Raw genomic sequence first — 26,425 nt, forward strand, 5'->3', positions numbered from 1 at the left:
ATGGTGTCGGATTTGCAGGCAGCAACGTCATAGAGCAGGAGGAGCGGAGCAGACAGATATATTCATTAAGTACAACCTGCACTTTCTATGTGCAAGAGTCCGGTGGGCGGTCTTATCTCTGATCGGACTATTAGCCTCGGGCTACACGGCGATGTGCGTCATGTGACAGCGAGTCTGAGAGTCGCACGACCCGAAGAGTGTGTGTGACTTGTCTGCAATTTACTACTTTAGAGCCAAATCTTAGAAAAGTTGCAGGCAAGTCACAGCTGCACACAACTTTCCTTGTGGTCTACGATGGCAAAGTTGCATCCGCCTTGCGACCGAAATCCATCATCAGATGCAAGGCGATATCACGTGGCACTTCGCTGTGTTGCCCCAGCCTTTGTAAAAAATAAAATAAATTAAAAATGCACACAGGGGGCAGGTTTGCAAGCAGAAAATCAGTGCGGCTTTCTATGCATTTCCGCACCAAAAACTGCATACTGGCGTTTTTTGGGGGCGGTGAAATCCGCACACACACAAACCCCCCCCACAAAAAAAAAACGCACAAACAATTCACATGCTGCAGACTTCAAAACCTGCACATTGGGTTTTTTCTTAGGTGCAGAAGTTAACCAAAGATTACATGAGATTTGTGTAATCGCATACACTTTGCTCGTACTATATTACGCTGCAGATTTTACGCATTACAATCTCTACAAAAAACTGCTTAATCCGTAATCCGTGCAGGTAGATTTACATTTTTTCTTTACTCACGATGCACCAGAAATAAGATACATTTCTGGCACATTATACGACCAGGTCTAGGCTGGTGATACAAAAGTAACAGAAGCAAAAAAATAAATATAAAAACTAAATAAATAAAAAACACAGGAAATACTGTACAGTGGAGATTTATCAAAACTGGCGAACACGGCGTAAAACCGTCCGCGTGACTAAATATTGTTGCCCGGCTGGTTAGAAAAGGACTTGCGACTATTTTTCGCCTAAAACAGTTGCAAGTCCCTTACTAATTGTGCTCTCCCCGGGGCTCGGTTCACATGTGGCGGTAGTATGTAGTCCTGCAGTGTGTTTATTGGCGTCTGTTTTTGGCCCTCCTGGACCTTGCCCCAAACCTCACCCTTTGCATTGCACTGAACATTTGCACGACCAATTGACGTGCTGCAGGTTCCAAAATCCCCACTGCAGGTCAATTTACGCTCCGTGGACATGAGTTTTTGAAAAGCTCATCCACTTAGCTGGTACTGTATTACTCTGCGGATTTTCCGCACAATAATACGCGCAGTGTTTATACCGCCTTTTAGCTCACGTTGTGCCAGAATCATGCAACAAAATTCTGGCGCCTTCTTACAGCGTGCTGAAGCCTCAAGAGCACACGAGGTCTGGCGCGTATGTAACGGTATTCTGCACTGTAAACGCGGTGCCGCACCCCTACTGCGACATGTGAACCTGGCCTTGCATTCACACGGACAGATGGGAGGTGGAGAGAGGAAGCGTGGAGCCAGGTGTGCGTGAGAACATACGATGTGGCACAGGTGTGCAGGCAGGTGCGACCTTCTGGCTGTAAACCGCTAGACATATAGGCAGATTTGAAGTCAGTCAGTAAAAAAAAATATTATAAAATTTTTTCTTATTTGCAGCAAGTAGCCACAATAAAGGAGCATAAGACGGGTTTTTGCAACATTTTTTTAAAATTTCTGCAAATCTGTGGGTTCTTTCTATTAAGGAGGACAGCAGAAGATGGGACACTGCTTCCCTGTTTAACCCTTTAGCAGAATACAGGCTGGCTGTAAGTACTGAAGGGGGTTTTCCAGGAATCAAATATAGATTCCCTTAGGCCTCATGCACGCGGCCGGACGCAATTTGCGGTCCCCAATGTACGGGCACCATGCGTACGGCTGCCGCGACGGATCCAGACCCATTCAACTCGAATGGGTCTGTGATCCGTCTGCACCGCAAAAAAATAGAACATGTTCTATTTTTTTTGAAATGCGGAGTCACGGAGAGAAACCCTGCGGAAGCACTCCGTAAGTGCTTCTGTGCCTCCCTTCCGCACCTTCTGGATTGCGGATGTGTGATGCGGTACGCAAACGGCTGGGGCCCATATATTGCAGACCTGCTGTTTGCAGGCCACAATACAGGCACGGCCGTGTGCATGAGGCCTCATCCTCAGGATTGTATTTGTAAGGGCTCATTCACACGGCCGTTGTGCTCCCGTGGCCGTATTACGGGCCACATTACGGCTGTTCCGCAATACACGGGGCACCAGCCGTGTGCATTCCACATCACGGATGCGGACCTATTCACTTGAATGGGTCCGCAAATACGAAGATGCGGTGCGGTGTGGAATGGAAGCACGGAACGGAACCCAACCCAACAATTTCAATCGGTCCGCAAATCTGGAGATGTGGAACAGAAGAACGGAACGGAACACTACGGAAGCACTGTGGAGTGCTTCCGTGGGGTTCTGTTCCGTGCTTTTGTTGCGCAAACTTGTTCTATCTTTTTGCGGAACAGATGGATCGCGGACCCCATTTAAGTGAATGGGTCTGCGATCTAGCATGCGGCTGCAGCACGGTCGGTACCCGTGCATTGCGGACCGCAATTTGAGGTCCACACCACAGGCGTTCGTGTGAACAAGCCCTAAGTTATAACCTCCCTTCTTATCCTCAGCTGTGCCATGTGACCAACACTCTGACTCTCCACCTGACAGTGTCTTATGTGTGGTCAGGAAGATGGTTTCCTACGTATTCCCTATGGGAGCCTCAATGTCAGTCTCATAGGAATGAATAGAGAAGTAACGGACTTCCTGTCCTGTGTCAGTTGGAGATCAGAGAGTTGGTCACATGACACAGCTGAGGATCAGAAGGGAGGTTATAACTCACCAATACAGTCACTGGTAAGAAGATTACCTTCACTACAGTTTACATCATGTACCTTTCTAACAGATCAGAAAATAAAGATTTTTGTGGGAGCGCTTCTTTAAAGATAGCACCACTGCAGTTATATTTCCTCTTGTCTTTGGCTCAAGAAAACGGTGTCAAAAACTGCATGAAAAAAAGCGCTGTGAGCGTGACACAATGCAAACAGAAAATGAAACCGCCAACAACTAGTTGCTATTCTAATGAAATAAAGCTGCACAATAAGCGGCGCCCCCATGTGACTGAGAATTGTTCCCAGATATCGCACGCCATATACCTACAATTACACATGCAAACTACATTTCGCCTCCAGTATATATACGATTTCATACCAGACACAAATCAATATACTAAAGGAGCCACTGGTAAGCACGTAAAGAGTTAATGGCGTCCCAAATGATTTCCATACACTCAATGTAGGCGATAAAAGACGAACATGAGCCCGGCTAATCCTCCCCCGGGGGGATCATAACCGCCAAACTGGAAAGCTAATTGGTAGATTGGGCGGTAGGTACCTGTATGCAAATATATATGAAAGCCATCTGACACAGCGGCATGACCCCATCCAGATGTGGCTTCACGGGGAATTCTGCAGCCTTTACCGCTTGTTTAATCATCCCGCGTTACACAATGCTAATTACTAAACCATGCCGGATGGCGGTTTTTTTTTCCATGCTGTTAATGAAACGGGGACATCTTTATCTGGTTACGTAGAAAAACTGGCTTGAAGGCAATTGTCTAACATGAGTTACTGGCAGCGCTGACAATGGAGATGACAGCCTAACACAGCGCAGCTGCCGCCTGGTTAACCCTTCCCGTCAGGGGGCGTGAATACCTGCGCAGCAGCATCTCTATAGGCCACTGGTCTGTACAGGACAAGTGATATATATTTGCAGGCAGACATTCCAGACAATGGAGTTTCAGGCACAACCGGCATCAGATATGAAGGAGGTGTAAGGTCTTATGTGCACGGCTGTTTTTGGGATCCGCATCAGATATACATTTTTTTTGTGGGACAGATGCTCTTTCCATTCATTTTTATGAGGTCATCTGCGTGCGGTCAGCATCCATGTGGCCACGCCGCAAATTGTGGAACACGTTCCTAAGGCCTCAAGTATTTTGGGGTCCGCAAATTGCTAATCTGCAAAGTGAGGGTGACGTCTGTGTTGCACTCGCAGTTTTTGCAGACCCACTGACCATCTATCCTTCTGCAGAACAGACATATGGATCATCCGTGAGCTTTCCGTATCCGTATGTACGTTCCACATAGAGACAGAATATGTCTGCAAAATGCGGACCACGGACCCATCGAAGACAATAGGTCTGCAAAAATTGCAGATGCAACACATATACGGTCATGTGCATGAGGCCTAAGGTACACGAGTCGGTGGACGACTAAGGCTCAGCCGTCATACACTGACCTATCAGGGGCATGACAGATACCACTGGCGTCTGACCACCCCACTGATTAAGACTGGTCAAGCAGGTTTTTGTTACAAGTTGGCCAATAGGAAACTATAAAACACCCTCCCTTTTTTTTTTTATTGCAGCGTGCTTTGGGCATTTGTTTTTAAGCATTTTTCCATAAACGTCTCTATCTGGAAAAAAAAAAAAGTCAAGCCCCCCAAAAAAAAAAAAATAACCCCCCCCCCCCCCATTTTTGGAGTGGAAGAATCCTAATAATGGGATCAGCTGAGCATGCATGTGTTCTGAATAGGAAGCGGAGTGTAAGCTGATGGCAAGACCCTCTGTCAGTTGCTTACTTCCCCGAGAACAAAAGGATCGGGCATGTTGAAATCCAAATTACTGCTCCTCCCCCCCTCCAACAAGTGCAGTCAGTGTAGGGTCCAGATGGACGGCGATTGGTGACATATCGCTAGGATGTGCCACAAATGTCAGATAGGTGTGGGTTCCACCTCTCCAGAACAGGACCGCCGAAGTGAACGGCGGGAAACCACACATGTGCTGCATTTCAAAAACAGTCGAGCGAGCTAGCTCGGCTATTTCCGGAAGTCCCATAAAAATTCAATGGAGAGTACACCACGCACGCGCAGCCACTTCTCCGTTCCCTTCTACAGGACTGTGTGAAACAGCTGAACCAGAGCTGGTTTATTTTCCGAACTCCCCTCGGAAACGAATAGAGGCTGGCTGCGCATGCGCGGCTGCCCTCCACTCACTTCGGGGATCCTGTGCTGGAGATAGGAGCAAGTCCCAGAGGTGTCACCAATGTCAGAGGTGAACCAACCCCTTTAATCAATCATGGTTGTGCTGCAGACTGCGGTGCGGATTAAGGGGACACGCCACCGCGGATTTCCCCCAGACATCACTCTCTGTATTGCAAGGGGTCAAATCTGAAAATCCTCGCAAACTATCGCCATGCTGCAGATTTCGTGTACGTGAGCTCTTGAAAATGCAATCTACTCAGGTGGTGATGTATGACGCTGTAGAAAGTCCGCACAAAAATCAGCACAGTGTGCATACACCCTAAGGTTCAACTGACCCGAAGGATCTGTTAAGCAGATCTGTGTAGGAGCTGGCATCAGCACCAAGCAAAGGTAGGCAAATGCCAATGTCTACTGATACGGCAGTGCTCATGGCGATCTGCCAAGGGTGGAGCATTTAGGGACCCTAGTGCCACTACGTCACCTACGGGACCATATTGTCCTGGAGCCGGCCCTAATCTGTGTGATACCTTAACAGCCCCGTGCCATTTACTATACTGGCAGTCACGTCTCTGCCGTTTACTCTGCAGTCCATTTAAAGGCCTCTTTACTTTTTAGATCCAAGAGTCAATACCAGCAAATGACGGGTGTAGATTCTGCAAACAGCTCGGTATATAGTACAATGGTATTCTGGAGCGTATTACACCGAAATCAATATGAAATAACACATAATAGAGGAAGTCACATAAATCCATACTACTAGTAATAGAGCGCTGCGGGGGCCTCTCGTCTTCTGACCGTTTACTAGAAACCACTACATTAGACGGTAAGGAATGTCTCCACTCTTCATACAAGTGAATGCGCTGGAGCAGGATGATCAGGGATGGTTATCCTACGGCAGGCATCCTCAAACTGCGGCCCTCCAGCTGTTGTAAAACTACAACTCCCACAATGCCCTGCTATAGGATGTTCAGGCATGCTGGGAGTTGTAGTTTTGCAACAGCTGGAGGGCCGCAGTTTGAGGATGCCTGTCCTACGGCTTACAAACCCTACTAGATCTAATACACATGTATATAACATAAATTTAAGGATTAAAAAATATATATTTTCTAAAATGTGGGGACGTGACCTTATGGTCGTCAATGACCAACCCAGGTAATGTTACAAGCCTAGATGGAAAGTTTAGAAAGCCTCATGGAACAAAGGAAAACCATATTTCTGTGATTAGATTTTGGGAGACGTCGACTTCCTTCTTCTGCAAACCAGAAACGGCCAGAGGCAACAAATGTTACTTTCCGTAATCTACAAATGTCACATCTGATACAAAGAAACCTAAAATAATCTCCAAACTAAATCACTCCTACAGTCTAGTGACTCCCAAAACATGATGCAGATTAAAGGGGTTATCCAGGACGTAAAGGGGTGGTCTCATCTTAGGTATTGGTGGCAGGACACTAGGATATGCCAGCAATGTCAGATAAGGTGCAGATATCAGAGGTGGGACCCACACCTATCTCCAGAACGGGGCCCCCGAAATTAGCAGAGAGAAGCCGCTCTCCATTCATTTCTATGGGACTGCCAAAACTAGCCGAGCGCTGACTTAGCCTATGTTTGTCAGTCCCAAAGAAGCGAATGGAGCAGTGGACGCGCTTGCGCAGTGCACTCTCCATTCACATCTATTGGACTTCTGAAAACAGCTAAGCACGCTCCCTCAGCTATTTTCGAAGCTCCCTTGTCGAGCATGCACTGGGACCAGTTCTGGAATTGGTCTCGGAGGTCAGACCTGCTCCTATCTTATTTTCATGGCATGCCTGAGAGGACACAACCCCATTACATACTGTGGACTTGTCCTCAGGATAGGTCATCAATCTCAGATCGATGGGGGTCCAACTCCCGGCACCCCCCTCGATGAACTGTCTGATCTAGAACTAGCGCTGCAGTTTACCAAGAACAGCGTAGTACAGGGTTCAGCAATCTCCAGGTACTCCAGCTGTTATGAAACTACAACTCTCAGCATGCTCCACTCATTTCTATTGGGGTTCTGTGAACAGGCGGAGCAAATGTGCATGCTAGGAGTTGTAGTTTCACCACAGCTGGACTGCCGAAGGTTGCTGAACCCTGCTGTAGTACATTGTATAGAGCAGGGATGGCCACCCTGCGGCTCTCCACCTGTTGCAAAACTACAACTCCCAGCATGCAAAGACTGGCTACAGCAGGGCATGGTGGGAATTGTAGTTTTACAACAGCTGGAGAGCTGCAGGTTGGCCATCACTGGTATAGAGTATCTACTTGGTATTTCAGCTCAGTCCCATTCACTTGAATGGGACCGAACTGCAGAAAGACTGTGGACGTGAAGCCACTGGCCGCAGCACTCAACCGAGAACCACAGACCTTTCCAACAGCTGTTCGTGAGGGGTGCCGGGAGTCAGACCCCCAATCAGATAGTGATGACCTATCTTGAGGATAACTCATCAATACTTAAAGGGGTTGTCCTGTTTCAAGAGGAAACTAGACCACAAAGGGGATCTATATATGCAATAAAGAAGGGATCTTTACATATCTGGCAGTTCTAGGGCGCTACTGGCTGGGTTCAGTTTGCCCAGCTGCAGCGGTGACGTCACGTCAACAACACGTGACTGCAGCAGCCAATCACTGGCCTCAGTCGTGCACCAAAGAAGCCAATGACTGGCTGCAGAAGTCAAGTGTTGCTGACGCGGTTAGGCGCCAAGTCTCAGGGAGATCCTCATTTTTGACCTTCTGGAATATCCCTTTAAAAATGCAAAACCTCCTCATCATAAAATGTATTTCCACCGATGTCCTAGAGCATTTGCATGTCAAATTGTACAAAGCAGGCCTTTGGGACCTTGTGCGAGCCAGCTGCTGAAGTCACATCTCGCATGATGCTCCACAACAGCTGGAGACCTGAACGTTGTCCGCCCCCGGTGGGGCTAAAACACAATAAAGCTTCTACTAATCTGCATGCTGCATTAGTCTGACATCAAACATCACTTTTGGCTGAAGATCAGAGAGCAGCAGAGAAAAAAAAGGGAGAAACCGTCCTGTAAGATATACTTATCTGTTATGGTTTTAATACAATGCAGGATTAGGTCCCAGGATCAAACATTGAGACATTGGCCAGAGCACCGAGCGGTGACACGAGGCTCGTTATGAATGAGAACACCACCGATCCGTTATTACACCCTAATCTCTGTCAAACAGGCGCTAATTTCCATATACGCTCCTGTGAATATTTATCAGACGATGTATACGCTCCCCGGCGCCGTTAATGACCTTGTCGTCTTCTCCAAGGTGCTAATTACTCGGCCCATCAAAGGCGGCACAGGCTGATCTGACCGGTCACAGAACATGTGCAATTAGGTAACGATTCCACGGATTTCCTCGCGCGGTTTTCTGCCCAATTATGCAAAAGGCCAAGCGAGAAACCTGAACTGACAGCATGATTTACCCATTTGTCAAGTTAAGGAAAATCTTGACTCTTCTTGCAAGATCCCAGCTGCTGACATCTCGCGAAGGTTCGGCAGATCATGGACTGCTCCTAACCCGCTAACAAGAAAGTTACTTCTCAAAGTGTGCGGTCCAGGTCACGAGAGGATCTCTCAAGGGATTGGGTAGGGAAACTTGAGGCCTGCTTCAAACGGGTTTTTGTGAATTTGCTAAATACACAAAATAAAGCACTAAAAAGAATTGCTCTAAAAAAAGAAAGGTCCTTAAAATGGCACATTTAGAAAATAAACAGCACCAGGGCCAAAAACACTAACAGGGCTTAAAGGCACTTACATCAGAAGGGAGCGTTTTGTTACTTCTTAGTCATAGAAAGTATTTAAAAAAAAAAAAAAAAAAAAAAAAAGGTTTGCTCATTTTGTTTGTTTTTTAAATCATCAATACTACGCCATTGAAAATGAAATACAAACTATCGGAAGAGATTTGTCAGGCTCCAGTTTTCTGGAGTAGAGAAGTTGCAAATTCTGGTGTAAGTCCCGTTTTTGTGAAAAATAAAATTAAAAATTAAAAGAAAAAGTGGGTGGGGCCTGGGAGGGAGGCAGGCCACAGGCGGGACCTCCATTTAGTAATATGTGTGCATGGGGCGGCCTGACATGTGCTGCAATTATTAAGTGGTAGCACAGGACAAATTATGACTGGAGTACACAACGCTGATCTTAGTAAATCTCACCCATTGCCCTCCTGTAGCAGTAAAATGAGAGAGAGAAACGGTCTTAATGGAAGGGAAAATGAATCTCAGTTTGTGACTCTGCTCGGTTTATCTACAAGGTAATCCTTATTTTAGTAATAGGTGGAAGACTGCAATCGCTGATTAGTGTAATGTGAAGCCCTGACCAGCCACAATACTGGGATAACATAGAGGAGATGTGGGACTCCATGGTCTGACTGACGGTCTGACGTAGCAAGAGTGTTAAGCGAGAATGTCCACCATGCTAGAAGTCCAGCCAGAGGGGACGTTAAAGGGGTCGTCCAGTACTTGTATAATGATTTCAATGGACCAACTATCAGTAATATTTATTGCCAAGAGTCGGACAGCTGATCAGCTGGGGTACCAGGAGTCAGACCCCCACCAATCAGACTGATGGGGATAACTTGAGGATAGGATATCAACTGGGCATTAATATCTAGGTCCTGGAAATCCCTTCCAAAGACTCTGGACGGAACTATTATACTGTACATGGAGTTACTTTAATATAATATATTTAAAAAGCCATCTACCAGTCTTTTATTTTAAAAATTACATATAATATACACATCTAGATCTTATTCGCACAGGTTGTTAACAAATAACAAAAAATAGTGGAAGTGTCCATTTAAAGAAGTATTCCAGTTACATTAAGTTATCCCCTATCCACAGGATAGGGGATAACTTATAGATTGGTGGGGGCCCTACCACTGGGACCCCCATGATTACAAGAATGGGGGCCCCGTATAGGGTTGCCATCTTTTGCAAAAAAAAATAAAAAATACCGGGCAAATTAAGCCACACCCCAAAGGGGGTGTGGTTGTGGGGCGTGGCTTAACAGGGTGTAAAGTCGCTGTCATACTGTGGCTCCCCAGGAATATTAAAGCCCCCATTAGCGCCCCCAGTAATAGTAATGCCCCATTAGTGCCACCCAGTAATAGTAATGCCCCCATTAGTGCGCCCCAGAATGAATAATGCCCCCTATTAGTGCCCCCAGTAAGAATAATGCCCCCAGTAAGAGTAATGCCCCCATTAGTGCCACCCATTAAGAAAAATGCCCCCATTAGTGACCCCCAGTTAGAGTAATGTGGCCCTCATCCCACGGGAACCGTCACTCAGGGCCAGCACACTGACTGTAGAGTGTTGTGAGTGCGGCAGCTTTCCTGGGCTCGGTAACGGAGATCAGGGGAGAGGGAACGTGATAGGAAAGGAGCGCAGCAGAAGAGGCGGGGACGGGAGGAGCGCCGGCCCGCAGCTTCGTCTCATTGTTATCCGGCCTGATCTGGGAGTGAGAGCAGCGAGGGTTTTGCTGCTCTCCTTCAGCAGCGTCTTCGCGCTCCTGACCACCCACAGCCCCCAGCTCTTTGCTTCCAATCCATCCTGACCGGCGGCCTCGTTCTCTTCAGGTTCGAGCCGGTCCCGGACTGCCGGCCGCTCACTCACCGCCAGCGGTCAGGACCGTGAGCGAGCAAGTCAGACAGTCTTCACTGCAGTTTGAAATGAATCCTGTGCCCAGGTCTGAGAAAGGCTTGTACCCGGGCACAGGATTACAAACCCAGACTGTCCGGGTCAATCCCGTATGGGTGGCAACCCTAGCCCCGTACCCACTGCAGCCCCCTGAAATGAACGGAGTGGCCCGACAGGCATGCTTGCGACCGCTCTATTTACTTTTATGGGAATTCTGGAGATGGCCAAGTGCTATTCTCAGCAATGCGGGAACATGGGACCAACACAGATGCCTTCAGCTGCCAAGCGCACATGTAACAGGTCAGCCAGTTAGGAACAAAACTGCTGACAGATGCCCTTTAAGATGAAGGAAAGCAGTAGCAAAGTGAAAAAAAGACAAAATAAAAAACAAACTGAAACGGCTCCAGACCTGCAGTTTACCCTATTCCGAATAGAACACAGCATTAAGAATACATGAGCGTCCATACATTATTTACCAGTGACATCATTATATCCACCCGAGGAAAGACCTGAAAGTGAGAGTATTAGGAATCTCCCCTCCCCCCAGTACATTGATCTGGAGCTGCACTGGAGAAAACCTTTATTTTAGCATTATTTTCCCATTAGCATCCGCATCATCTTTTCTTGTATTATTCTGTAGACAAGCTGAGTGCTGACGCCACCATTTCACTCAATGGCTCAGTGTTTAGGACGACAAACAGGCTGCGCCTATGAGACCGTGCTCTTTAAATAATGGATTCTAGGCCCATGCATTATAGATCGCCATTTCCATCAGAGTTAAGAGAGGAAGTTGGCAAACCCTGCGATGGTAAGCAATAAATGCCATTTCATCCACCTATTAATTACAAAGGAAGAAGGCCCTGAGTTACACGGCGCCGGACAACAACTGGTGTGGAAACTTTTGCATAAGCTTTGGGGGACATCCAAAAACTGGATGGATAGAAAATCCGCGGCGTATGACAGTCGCAGAAGGGTAGATGAGATGTTACCAAACCTCATCCACGTGCTGCATAACAAGAATCCATGCAGAAACTGACCTACGGCATGGACTTTAAAAGCGCAGCACGTCAATTTACAGTACAGACCAAAAGTTTGGACACACCTTCTCATTCTAAGTTTTCTTTATTTTCATGACTATGAAAATTGTAGATTCACACTAAAGGCATCAAAACTATGAATTAACACATGTGGAATTATATACATAACAAAAAAGTGTGAAACAACTGAAAATAGGTCATATTCTAGGTTCTTTAAAGTAGCCACCTTTTGCTTTGATTACTGCTTTGCACACTCTTGGCATTCTCTTGATGAGCTTCAAGAGGTAGTCACCTGAAATGGTTTTCACTTCACAGGTGTGCCCTGGCAGGTTTAATAAGTGGGATTTCTTGTCTTATAAATGGGGTTGGGACCATCAGTTGCGTTGTGGCGAAGTCAGGTGGATACACAGCTGATAGTCCTACTGAATAGACTGTTAGGCCCCTTTCACACGGGCGAGTTTTCCGTGCGGGTGCGATCCGTGCGGCGAACGTATGGCACCCGCACTAAATCCTGACCCATTCATTTCTATGGGGCTGTGCACATGAGCGATGTTTTTAACGCATCACTTGTGCGTTCAGTTGAAATCGCAGCATGCTCTATATTTTCCGATTTTGACGTGACGCAGGCCCCATAGAAGTGAATGGGGTGTGTGAAAATCGGATGGCATCCGCAAGCAAGTACGGATGCCGTGCGATTTGCACGCATGGTTGCTAGGAGACCATCGGGATGGAGACCCGATCATTATTATTTTCCCTTATAACATGGTTATAAGGGAAAATAATAGCATTCTGAATACAGAATGCATAGTAAACCAGCGCTAGAGGGGTTAAAAAAAATAATATATTTTTTTAACTCACCTTAGTCCACTTGCTCGCGAAGCTGGCATCTCCTTGCTGTCTCCGCTGCTGATGAACAGGACCTGGGGTGAGCTGCTCCATTAAATAGAGCTTAAGGACCTTCGATGACGTCACTCCGGTCATCACATGGTCTTTTACCATGGTGAATCACCATGGTAAAAGATCATGTGACGTACCATGTGATGACCGGAGTGACGTCATCGAAGGTCCTTAACCTGTATTTAATGGAGCAGCTCACCCCAGGTCCTGTTCATCAGCAGCGGAGACACAAGGAGATGCCAGCTTCGCGAGCAAGTGGACTAAGGTGAGTTAAATTATTTTTCATTTTTTTAACCCCTCTAGCGCTGGTTTACTATGCATTCTGTATTCAGAATGCTATTATTTTCCCTTATAACCATGTTATAAGGGAAAATAATACAATCTTCAGAACATCAATCCCAAACCCGAACTTCTATGAAGAAGTTCGGGTTTGGGTACCAAACATGCGCGATTTTTCTCACGCGAGTGCAACGCATGACAATGTTTTGCACTTGCGCAGAAAAAAATCGCGCATTTTCCCGCAACGCACCCAGCTCTTATCCGGGCAAAAAAACTCACGCCCGTGTGAAAGAGGCCTTAGAATTTGTATTATGGCAAGAAAAAAGCAGCTAAGTAAAGAAAAACGAGTGGCCATCATTACTTTAAGAAATGAAGGTCAGTCAGTCCGAAAAATTGGGAAAACTTTGAAAGTGTCCCCAAGTGCAGTCACAAAAACCATCAAGCACTACAAAGAAACTGGCTCACATGCGGACCGCCCCAGGAAAGGAAGACCAAGAGTCACCTCTGCTGCGGAGGATAAGTTCATCCGAGTCACCAGCCTCAGAAATCGCAGGTTAACAGCAGCTCAGATTAGAGACCAGGTCAATGCCACACAGAGTTCTAGCAGCAGACACATCTCTAGAACAACTGTTAAGAGGAGACTGTGTGAATCAAGCCTTCATGGTAGAATATCTGCTAGGAAACCACTGCTAAGGACAGGCAACAAGCAGAAGAGACTTGTTTGGGCTAAAGAACACAAGGAATGGACATTAGACCAGTGGAAATCTGTGCTTTGGTCCGATGAGTCCAAATTTGAGATCTTTGGTTCCAACCACCGTGTCTTTGTGCGACGCAGAAAAGGTGAATGGATGGACTCTACATGCCTGGTTCCCACCGTGAAGCATGGAGGAGGAGGTGTGATGGTGTGATGGTGCTTTGCTGGTGACACTGTTGGGGATTTATTCAAAATTGAAGGCATGCTGAACCAGCATGGCTACCACAGCATGTCGCAGCGGCATGCTATTCCATCCGGTTTGCGTTTAGTTGGACTATCATTTATTTTTCAACAGGACAATGACTCCAAACACACCTCCAGGCTGTGTAAGGGCTATTTGACCATGAAGGAGAGTGATGGGGTGCTGCGCCAGATGACCTGGCCTCCACAGTCACCGGACCTGAACCCAATAAAGATGGTTTGGGGTGAGCTGGACCGCAGAGTGAAGGCAAAAGGGCCAACAAGTGCTAAGCATCTCTGGGAACTCCTTCAAGACTGTTGGAAGACCATTTCAGGTGACTACCTCTTGAAGCTCATCAAGAGAATGCCAAGAGTGTGCAAAGCAAAAGGTGGCTACTTTGAAGAACCTAGAATATGACATATTTTCAGTTGTTTCACACTTTTTAGTTATGTATATAATTCCACATGTGTTAATTCATAGTTTTGATGCCTTCAGTGTGAATTTACAATTTTCATAGTCATGAAAATAAAGAAAAAACTCTTTGAATGAGAAGAAGGTGTGTCCAAACTTTTGGTCTGTACTGTATGTTGTGGATTTTACCCTTTTGCATGAAATTCCACATCAAAACAGAATCGCCTGTGCTGCGGACTGCAAAATGCGGTCCGCAATGCACGGGCACCGACCGTGGGGCAGCCGCATGAGGATCGCGGACTCATTCACTTAAATGGGGTCCGCGATCCGCATCCAACGGTCCGCACCGCAAAAAGTAGTGAGGAGGAACGGCCAGAAACACCACGGAAGCACTCTGTAGAGCTTCCGTGGGGCTCCGATCCATGCTTCCGCACCGCATCTCCGGGTTTGCGTACCCATCCGTGATGCGGGGTGCACACGGCCGGTGCCCTGTGTATTGCGGACCCGCCATATGCAGGCCGCAATACGGCCACAGCGGAGCAACGGTGGTGTGCATGAGCTCTAAGTCCCGTGTGGATAGACGATAGCATTTTAATTGTTGTACACACATTTCCTTTAGATTCAAGGTTTTCCCAACCATGTAAGCAGACCTGCTATAAATCTAGCAAAAAACGAAAACAACTAATTTCTTCCTAAAATGTTTGCAATGTTCAAAATGGCTCCTGGTCGTACTGGTGAAATTGGGCCTGCAGGACATTATTTCTGAGACAACTGATGGATGAGAAGGTCAACTAAACTGAAAAAGGAAGAGCACTAAGACTTGTGAATCTGGTTGTTCGCCAACGATGCCCAACAACATTATGGTGCGGGGATCCACCGACCAACTACAAACGTCTGGTGGAAAAAGTAATGGACACACTGGATTTCAAAATGCATAATTCTTTTATACGTGGAGGTAAGTGAACACCGAAGTGTCCAGTCACAGCTGGTCTCTTTCCAGTTGACTATACATGCCATGGAAGGTCGGTGGAAATAGCCATCGGCTGAATGAGTGTCAGGTGTATGGGGCCAACGAGGGAAACAAAACCAGTGGAACTGGTAAACAAAAATCGAGCCCAACCTTTACTTGACGCACCAATTACTAGAATGACATTGGGCAATTTACAAGGACCAATTAATCAAAAAGGACAAAAAAAAAAAAAAAAAAGGTTAAGAGAAACAAAATATAGCACAAATTTAAATTTGTTTTTCTGGCGCACAGACTGCTAGAAGATGCGCCACTTACAGAATTTGGAGCTTCTTACTTTAGTACTCTTGTAATTAAGACTAGTGTATGAAACGCCAGCCTTAAAGGGCTTGTTCACCTCTTGGTCCTTTTGGCCAGACTTGCAGAGGGAATCATACTTACCTGATATGCTCAGCTGGGTTCCATCTCCTTCGCTCCCCCAGAGTCAACATCCTATTTCATGCAGATCATGTGTTCCCCATGTGACATTCATCTGTCACATGGCCTAGGTGCAGCTCGGTCCTATTCAAGTGGATTAGTCTGAGCTGCAATACCAAACACAGCCGCGATCCAATGGACAGCGCCATGCTTTGTAGGCTGCGGCGCTCACTGCAGCGTCATGGTATCTTCAAACAGCTAATCGGTGGGGGTGTCGGGTTTTCACCGATCAGATATTGATGACCGATTTCCAATTCCCCATTATTACGACTGCTACATTTTAAACAAGCAGAAAGTGAGTAAACGACTGAGGGTAAACAGATCCTCTACACCATGGGTGTCAAACATGCGGCCCGCAATGAATATCTTTGCGGCCTGGCAGTCTAGCATCTCTGAACATGAGCGCGCTGCTATCGGCGCGCTCATGTTCTCTCAGCAGCACAGGGAGAAGGAAGCTGTCCTCCTCCCTCCCCCCTGTGCTGCTGCCGCTGCCACCAATGAGAAGAGAGGGGGGGGGAGGGGCGGGCGCACTGCGCCACCAATGAGTAGAGAGGGGCGGAGGAGGGGCGGGCGCACTGAGCCACCAATGAGGAGAGAGGGGCGGAGGAGGGGCGGGCGCACTGAGCCACCAATGATAGGACTATTCCCATTTCCCACACAGAGCGGCGCCCAGCGATGTCTCAGCACTCACCATTAGTCCTGGGCGCCGCTCCGTTCGCCCGCAGTGCGCCATTACTGTCTCCTCTCCTGCTCCACATGCTGCTGATTACTATCGGAGCGATGGGAGGAGACATCAGCTTCACTAGTGGGCGTTCCTTCTCCCTGCGCTGCGATTGGACAGCGCTACAGCCAGGGAGAAGGAACGCCCACTAGTGAAGCTGATGTCTCCTCCCATCGCTCCGATAGTAATCAGCAGCATGTGGAGCAGGAGAGGAGACAGTAATGGAGCACTGCAGGCGAACGGAGCGGCGCCCAGGACTAATGGTGAGTGCTGAGACATCGCTGGGCGCCGCTCTGTATGGCCTGATAGTGAAAGTCAGTCTTTAACACAATACAGGAGGCGGGTGCCGGCACCTGAGGGGTTAACTGCTGATCTGCCAGTACCAGCCTCCTGTATAAAGGGGTAATTTATCATTGGTGGTGCAGTGTGCCCCCCCCCCCCCCCCTCAACCCCCCATCCCATTAAAATCATTGGTGGGACAGTGCGCCAGCCCCTCTCAACCCCCCCAGTATTAAAATCATTGGTGGCAGTGGCCACAGGGACCTCTCCCCTCCCCCTCATTGGTGGTGCAGTGGCAGCTTCTGATCGGAGCCCCAGCTGTGTAAGCCTGGGGCTCCGATCAGTTACCATGGCAGCCAGGACGCTACAGAAGCCCTGGTTGCCATGGTAACATCCCTGATGCTGTGTGCACAAGGCACAGAGCAGCAGGGACAGTGTGAAGTCCTATTCACCCTGATAGAGCTGAATAGGACAAGGGATGAAAGATCCCAGGTTCTCGCCCCTAAGGCTACTTTCACACTTGCGTTCAGAGCGGATCCGTCTGAGACGGATCCGCTCATATAATGCAGACGGTGGATCCGTTCAGAACGGATCCGTCTGCATTATATTGTAAAAAAAATTAAAAAAAAATTTGATGCAGCCCACAAACTTAAATTTTGTTTTTTTGGCCCATGTTAGCCTTTGAGTTTGACATGCTTGCTCTACACACAGTATATAACGGTATTCCCTGGTGACCCAGTTGTCGGGTTGTTACATATTGAACCCAGGAGTCACTTAAGTTGACTTGTCAGCACTTCACTGGATGAGGATCTGAGTGACCAACGTTGAAAGTGAAGAATGGATATCTTTTCTGCAGGACAAAGAGAACTGTCCCCGGATCACTCGTTACACGCGGACATCTGGCTGCCAACAGCTGAGGCCAAAGTCCATTAAACAAAATGTGGAAAAGGCAAATTCCCTGGAACAAGCCACTTAAAACAAATTAGCCTGGAAAATAGAAATTCAGTAGACGTTCCTCCAGATCAATACTGATCAATGGTGAGGGGAGCCGACAGATGTGTTCATCTAGAAGTGTCAGCGACTGAGGAGGTGGCCAAGTAACTTAATAACCAGTTATTTCCAAGAAACCATTAATGCTGCAAGCACCATGAGCTCTACCATCATGGATTCTGTCGTCCGAACTAGCAGAGAACAATACGGCCTCATGCACATGGCCATATGGGATGCAGAGCAGATGTAGACCCATTCATTTCAATGGGGCCATCCGTATGTCCGCTCCACAAAAAAGACAGAACATGTCCTATTCCTAAGGATAGGACGTTTCTACAGAAGTTAAAAACTGGTGGCATGCACTCAGACGGAATCAGAGTTTTGCGGATGCGCGATTTGCAGACGGCAAAACACGGCCGCGTGCATGAGATCTTAAATGCAAAAACAGCCGTCCAAGCAGAGAGGCACTACAAAGGCGAATCTACCGGTAATACTGCACTTCTTTCAAAAATAAATCACTTGGTTTGCATTAAAGCGCTTTCTAATGGTCCCGAAACTCATAGCTCCGTCAAACTCATTACCAAACCACATTGTTCGAGTCCATTTGAGAACAGGATGGATCAATGGAGAGGTCATTTCAGCCAATTAGAGAAATGGCTTCATAGGCTTGAACGGCGCTCAGGATTGTAGAAGCAAGGCACGTATCTTAATGAAAAGTGTATCGACAAGCATCGGTCTGTTCGTACAAAACTGTAGGTGAAAAACATCCCATTTCCATAGAAAAGAAACTGATCAGACTCTACAAAAACACCACATGAGGTATGGCTAATTATTTGGGATGTGCAGCTAAATAAGCTAATTACGGGACCCCTTTAACATGCTTCCTCACCATCTATACAAAGCCCCTACTTAGCTAATTATGAGATTCCTTTTACATACCCTCCTCGACACCGATACAAAGCCCCTACCAGGTTGATTATGGGATCCCTTTAACGTACCCTCCTCGACACCTATACAAAGCCCCTACCAGGCTGATCCTCCACATAACAACTGCAGTAAACCTGTCTCAGACTCCCCTGGCACCCTCTGAATGAACTCCATTCCATACCTAAGGCACTCAACCTCGATGAATAATCCGGTGGACCGCCTCTCACTTACCGGGGCTCCATGAGACACTACATAGCTGCAGTACAACCTTAGATCAGCCAGTCTGGCGGATAATGATCCCTGATCGATCCCTATATAGTCAATGGGGTCCAGCAGTTAATGGCAGTATCCGGCTAGGCTGGATCTGGGCAACTCTGGCAGGCTGTCCTCTGCTGGAAGATCCCACTGGATATGTTTACAGCAGATGTGCATGCAGCCTGGCATCTCCTCAGCTTTACTCCACTTTTGACCCCATTTGTCCTGTCTGAATGTGTCCCCATGTCCTCCTATGTTTCATGTTTGATGTTGCCTCCTTAGGCCAGGTTCACATCTGCGTGGTGAAATGAATGGAGAGGCAGGTCGGGGATGCAGCCTACAGTTCTATTTATCTCTATGGCCGTTAAAGAAATGTACTCTTGTTTCCGAAACTCCTGTTGCGATGAATGGAGCGGCCATGTGCATGCCTGACCTGCCGCTCTGTTCATTTCAGGGGTCATTGTTCTTGTGATTGTGGGGTTCCCCTATCCTTTGGATACCCCTATAACATGATCAGTATTTCTTATTTTAGACCAATGACCATCCATGCATAAATGCAGGCTAATATACTAGGTTATACACCTTACTACAAACGCTACATAGACCCCCAAGCAGAAGAAATGGCTACCCGATTCAGTGCATCTACAAACTGGTGTATTAGCGCTCTTTCACACCTGCGTTCTTTTCTTCCGGCATAGAGTTCCGTCGTCGGGGCTCTATGCCGGAAGAATCCTGATCAGGATTATCCTAATGCATTCTGAATGGAGTGAAATCCGTTCAGGATGCATCAGGATGTCTTCAGTTCCGGAACGGAATGTGTTTTTTGGCCGGAGAAAATACCGCAGCATGCTGCGCTTTTTGCTCCGGCCCAAAAAACTGAAGACTTGCCGCAAGGCCGGATCCGGAATGAATGCCCATTGAAAGGCATTGATCCGGATCCGACCTTAAGCTAAACGTCGTTTCGGCGCATTGCCGGATCCGACGTTTAGCTTTTTTAGAGTGGTTACCATGGCTGCCGGGACGCTAAAGTCCTGGCAGCCATGGTAAAGTGTAGCGGAGAGCGGGGGAGCAGCATACTTACCGTCCGTGCGGCTCCCGGGGCGCTCCAGAGTGACGTCAGGGCGCCCCACGCGCATGGATGACGTGATCGCATGGCACGTCATCCATGCGCATGGGGCGCTCTGACGTCACTCTGGAGCGCCCCGGGAGCCGCACGGATGGTAAGTATACCGCTCCCCCGCTCCCCACTACTACTATGGCAACCAGGACTTTAATAGCGTCCTGGCTGCCATAGTAACACTGAAAGCATTTTGAAGACGGATCCGTCTTCAAATGCTTTCAGTACACTTGCGTTTTTCCGGATCCGGCCAACGCAAGTGTGAAAGAGGCCTTACCCTGTATTTTTAATGTACTTCCTCATAGATTGTAAGCTCTTGCGAGCAGGCTCCCTCATTCTCTCCCCCCCCCCCCCCCCCCCCAGTTTTAATTGTTGCTAGGCAATGTGTGCTTTTGTTTGTATATGAACCCATTACACAAACCCCCCCCCCCCCTCCCGATTATAAAGAGCTGTGAAATAGGTAGGCGCTATGAAGATTATTTATTATTATTACCATTTAATTCTTTGTATTTTATAAATACTGGAAACCTCAACAAACATGTATTGAAAAAAATAAAAACAACTAATTAAATAAACAAAAACATTAGATGAGGAAGAAGATGTGACCACAGCCACAATAACCCATGACACAGGCTAACCGAGGTACGCTAGCTATCACATGCTTGGGGATAGCATCTTGGCTTAGATGCGACTTTGGCCCCTTTCACACGGGCGAGTATTCCGCGCGGATGCGATGCGCGAGTTGAACGCATTGCACCCGCACTGAATCCTGACCCAGTCATTTCTATGGGGCTGTTCACATGAGCGGTGATTCCTGCATCACTTGTGCGTTGCGTGAAAATCGCAGCATGCTCCTCTTTGTGCGTTTTTCACGTAACGCAGGCCCCATAGAAATGAATGGGGTTGTGTGAAAATCGCAAGCATCCGCAAGCAAGTGCGGACGCGGTGCGATTTTCACACACGGTTGCTAGGAGACGATCAGGATGGAGACCCGATCATTATTATTTTCCCTTATAACATGGTTATAAGGGAAAATAATACATTCTGAATACAGAATGCATAGTAAAATAGCGCTGGAGGGGTTAAAAAAAATTAAATAAAATGTAACTCACCTTAGTCCACTTGCTCGCGTAGCCCGGGATCTCCTTCTGTCTTCATCTTAGCTCTGTGTAGCAACAGGACCTGTGGTGACGTCACTCCAGTCATCACATGATCCATCACATGATCTTTTACCATGGTGATGGATCATGTGATGACTGGAGTGACGTCACCACAGGTCCTGTTGCTACACAGAGCTAAGATGAAGACAGAAGGAGATGCCGGCTACGCGAGCAAGTGGACTAAGGCGAGTTAAATTATATATTTATTTTTTTAACCCCTCCAGCGCTATTTTACTATGCATTCTGTATTCAGAACGCTATTATTTTCCCTTATAACCATGTTATAAGGGAAAATAATACAATCTACAGAACACCGATCCCAAGCTTGAACTTCTGTGAAGAAGTTCGGGTTTGGCTACCAAACATGCGCGATTTTTCCCACGTGAGTGCAAAAACGCATTACAATGTTTTGCACTTGGGAGGAAAAATAGAGTGCGTTCCCGCAACGCACCGGCACATTTTCCCGCAACGCCCGTCTGAAAGAGGCCTTTAGAAACTTTTAACCAGTTGCAAAGTTGGATTTCGGATAGTAAACTGGAATTTCTTTAATGCTCTATGTACCGAAATCCCATCCTTGCATCTAATCTGGCATCCATCTCTCCACCTCAATTTACTTGGGACATCATGTTCCTGTGTATCCCTGTATGACGCTGAATGAATGAAACTCTTCTTGTCGCCTCATCTCCTACGGTCATCGAACGACTCATGATTCAGATGTGTCATCAGCTGGAATCTCGCAGCTAAACATTAATTTTCAGTCTCCTAAATGCCCGGTAACACTTCCTCTGGACGCGCCCATCCTGCTGCAGCAGAACAGGGCTAGGACTTGTTTGCATGGATTTCACATGGTTATTTGAGGTCTGCTAAAAACACCGATGTAACACAAAGAGTCCTTTACCCCCCCCCCCCCCCACCCCCACCCCGTGTCAGAGTCACAGCCATGTGTCTCCTCACATGATCCGAGCAGGACATAGCACAAGTTATTTCAGGATGTCTAAACTGGTATTCAAATTCCATTAGTTTTTGGAATAATAAGTTTCAGGCAAGTGTGCGCTCTGTTAGAAACTTCCAGGAGATGACACATGGGCCCTGGTATATAATGATGGTCTTATACTACCCAGGAGATCCCAATAACCATTATTGGTCCCTTTATATTATTGCCCCTGTAACACTCTGTAGTACTGCTGAAATGGCAAGAGAAATTGCCCCGCTGAGGCCAACAAAAATGCAAAGAGCGTTCACAGATAGTGGAACTAGGAGAGTTGGGAGGTCTATGGCCAGAAGGACATACCCACTCATGGTTCATCAGGACCAAGAAATGATCCAACGGGCAACAAAATTGTATGAAATATCAAATTTATAATTCCAATTTTAACCTCAGCACTTTGGAGATCATTTTCGTGTATGCAGTAATATTTCCCTCATCTACAAGGAACAGGCAAGGCGGTATCTCCCAAGGAAGAGAACCACCTTGTTTGCATATTCCTTTCCCATGGAGAATTGCCGATAAGTCACCACATCATGGAGTGCTTACAGCAAGTCTCCATACAGGACCAGTCTCTTCAAGGAGATAAAGCACCCTGCCTAAGCCTCATCTAAAAGAAGAGTCAATGTTGAGGTCACCAGTGGTTGGTGAAACATCTGTCTGTCTACTGGTGCCTTAAAGGGGTTTTCCTGGGAAAACATTATTGATGACATCCTCAGGATAGGTCATCAATATTGGATTGGTGGGGGTCCGACTCCAGGAAACGCACTTGTACGACCACTCATCACAGCGCCGTACATTGTATGATGGCCATGCTTTGTATTGCAGCTCAGCCCCATTCACTTAAATGCAACCGAGAGGCACCTAGGCCACGTGAAAGTGATATCACTAGCCTAGGAGCACTCAAGGAAGCCTCTTCAGACAGCTGAACGGTGGGGGTGCCTCGAGGAGAATAGGTCATCAATTTCTTACTCCCAGCAAACCCCCTTTAGGCTGCGGCTACATGGCCATCTTGGCCTTGAAACCTGATTCACGATCAAAGATGGGCATGTATCAGTGAAGCCACTGAACTGAAAGGGGTCACAGCATGACTCGCAAGTTGCGGTGACCGCAACACTGCTGGATTTTTTTTTGCAATTCTGGGGTCAAATCGAAAGTTGCACTGCAACCCCATTCAGCACAATGGCTGCTCGGCTACACAGTGATCTTTGGTCGTGCAACATATGTCACGGCCAAGATAGTGTAGACCCAGCCTAAAAGGGAGTGTGCCCTGTGGGGGCGGGCCAGAGACACTCTGTGCCCTGTGGGGGCGGGCCAGAGACACTCTGTGCCCTGTGGGGGCGGGCCAGAGACACTCTGTGCCCTGTGGGGGCGGGCCAGAGACACTCTGTGCCCTGTGGGGGCGGGCCAGAGACACTCTGTGCCCTGTGGGGGCGGGCCAGAGACACTCTGTGCCCTGTGGGGGCGGGCCAGAGACACACTGTGCCCTGTGGGGGCGGGCCAGAGACACTCTGTGCCCTGTGGGGGCGGGCCAGAGACACTCTTTGCCCTGAGGGGGCGGGCCAGAGACACTCTTTGCCCTGAGGGGGCGGGCCAGAGACACTCTGTGCACCCTTGCTCTTCCTGCTTCCTTTCCTTCATTGACAGGGCAAAGAGAAATGACTATGCAGGAACCGTAAGGAGGAGAGGAAGGGGCTGACAGAGGATGCAGGAAGAGGGTGCACAGAGTGTCTCAGGCCCGCCCATGGTGCACTTAACCCCTCATTTGTATATGGATTTGTTTTTCTCCAGAAGGAAGCAACGGATCTTTAAGTGAAATGTATCATTACATTCAGCTGGGCTAGTCCTACAAGACATTGTGCCTTGGTTTAAATGTGAATTTCCTGGTGACAGATTTCCTTGTCTGCAACCTACTGGGTGTTCTTCAGCAACTGGGTGAGCATGATGGGGCTTCTACTCTAACCACCTAATTGTCTACCTCCAGTCTAAATGCAGAACATAGCCAGAAGCGAGCAATGTCACTCGATAGAAGACCTCCAGCAACACTTGACGAGCAGTCACCCGCTCCCTTATTCTTTGACAGCTTCCTCACCTGGGGATTACGGGAAGAGAATGCCGCTCGCTCCACCCAAACTCTGCAGACACTGTTTTGTGTTGTGTTCCATGGAAACAAATACCCTTAAGACTCGGGATTCCCATGTGCACATGGTATATTGTGTGCAAAGCTTTTTACCATCTGTATCATGCACTATACGTTTCCTGAGCCTTACGTACTATATTCAATTACTGGCAGTCCTGACCCGCACCTACCGTAATGGACGTAACGAACAATGATGAAGATTGGATCATCACGGCCAGAATAATTATCCCGAACATTAGAATGACAACTCATCAATCAATCAATCAGGCCACGTTTTGGGCTACATTTGCAACTATGAAATACGTTAAAGCCGCCCAAAATTTAAATCACTTTAATGGCAGTCGGGTTCACATGATGTTATTTTACTAGAATCTGCATTATTTGACCCGAATACTATAACAGGAATCTTTTACTGGAAAGTGAAATACCACCATTAGGGCTCATGCACGACCGTAGTCTCAGTCTGCACTTTTTTGGCGAATTGGATGTAGACCCATTCATTTTGGAAGCCGCCTATATAAAGCATCTTTGAATACTGTCCCTCTAAATTATCAAAAAGTCAGCCATGATACTGTAAAGACCCACAATTAAAGGGATTTTCCTAGAATCAAAGCCTATGAGACCGACGAGGATAGCAGAGCATAGCGCGTGGTGGTGGTCAGTCTCAAACTTTAAGCCCGCATCCAACTCCATTCATATGGGGTACGCGCCCGTTCTCTTTGTTTGTTGGGGGCATTCAACCAACGGGACCATCAGCAATCAGAAACTGTGCATGGGTGATAGAAGTGTAGATTCTGAGACCACCTATGTAAAGGGGCAGGATGCGCTGACAGACATGCCACACCAGACACAACCCCTGGAACAGAATGGCGCCGTTTCTGGTAGGAAGCAGACATTTCTTGTAATCTCATGCGCCCGTTAAAGTATTATCACAGAAAACTAGCACAATATTACAATGGCTGCATCATTATGACGGCCCGAGTCTCCAGCTGGGAATAAAACATTCCTAGCTGAATTTTTTTTTTCTCCTTAATCATGATTTATTGAATGAGCGGTACCGGTTGCTAGGTTTTCTATTCGCTCCTTACTGGTTTATTGTTAATCCCTTGAGACAATCTGTGTGATTGCTGAGGGCCAGCGAGTGCGAGTAATGAGTTTCCCCAGTTAAGACCCTAATTAATTTGGTGCAGGGACTTGTTGAAATCTTCATACAGCACCAAGCAGTTCCGCCATCCATGCGGCGTTACAAGACCGATCTACTATAATCTCCATGGTAACAGACTTCCTGCTCAGCGTCAGGCCCACAAATTATAGGCACAGCTCTTGATTGAAGCAGGAATACTACATCTCAGGACGGCTTATTACCACATACGGTATTGTGTGAGAGAAGAAAACTAAAAATGCTGTTTATAAAAATATATTTAAAAGGTGATGTAAAATAAAATAAAAAAAAGATATGTATAAAAAAAAATGGCCTTTAATAATGTAACATTCGCTATATATATATATATTATATATACACACACACACTTTTTAAAATAAAAAAATTAAAAACCATGATTAATACATTAATAAAATAAATTAAATGTTTAATAAAAATAACGTAATATTTCATAATAAAAATAATGAAAAATAAATGAATGCATTATTTAATAAATAAAATAAAAATACTAAATAATTATTAATGTATTTAATTAAAAAAAAATCAATAAAAATATTGGGTATGTATTTAATAAAAAATGAAACTAATAAAAATGAAAAAAAAATTCATACATTAATAATAATAATTGCTTACTGCCAAAAATAATTTACATTCCAAGGTTAACACTGCCTGCTGCTATCTGTTGACAGGAACCCAAGGCCAACTGTTTGCAATTCTAAACTAATCTCTTCTAGATTATCACTTTACCCAAACAGAACGCCATAAACCGGTGATAAACTCTGTATTGTTTTTATATATATTTTTTTAAGTATATTTTTCTGTTTAATTTCCTTTTTTGTTTTAGTGCAGACTGTACATACAATTTATTCCTGGAATAATACATCCCAATAAACACACAAAATCTACAATATCGGCACCACACCACACGA

At 46.7% G+C, this 26,425-nt stretch overlaps 1 protein-coding gene across 2 annotated transcripts in view; it reads right to left on the reverse strand.

Moving 5' to 3' along the window:
- DAAM1 (dishevelled associated activator of morphogenesis 1) overlaps window positions 1-26,425 on the reverse strand; it is a 176,156-nt gene that overhangs the window by 80,703 nt on the left and 69,028 nt on the right. The window lies entirely within an intron of this gene.

Source organism: Bufo gargarizans, chromosome 11, assembly GCF_014858855.1.
Source record: "Bufo gargarizans isolate SCDJY-AF-19 chromosome 11, ASM1485885v1, whole genome shotgun sequence".
NCBI lineage: Eukaryota > Metazoa > Chordata > Amphibia > Anura > Bufonidae > Bufo > Bufo gargarizans.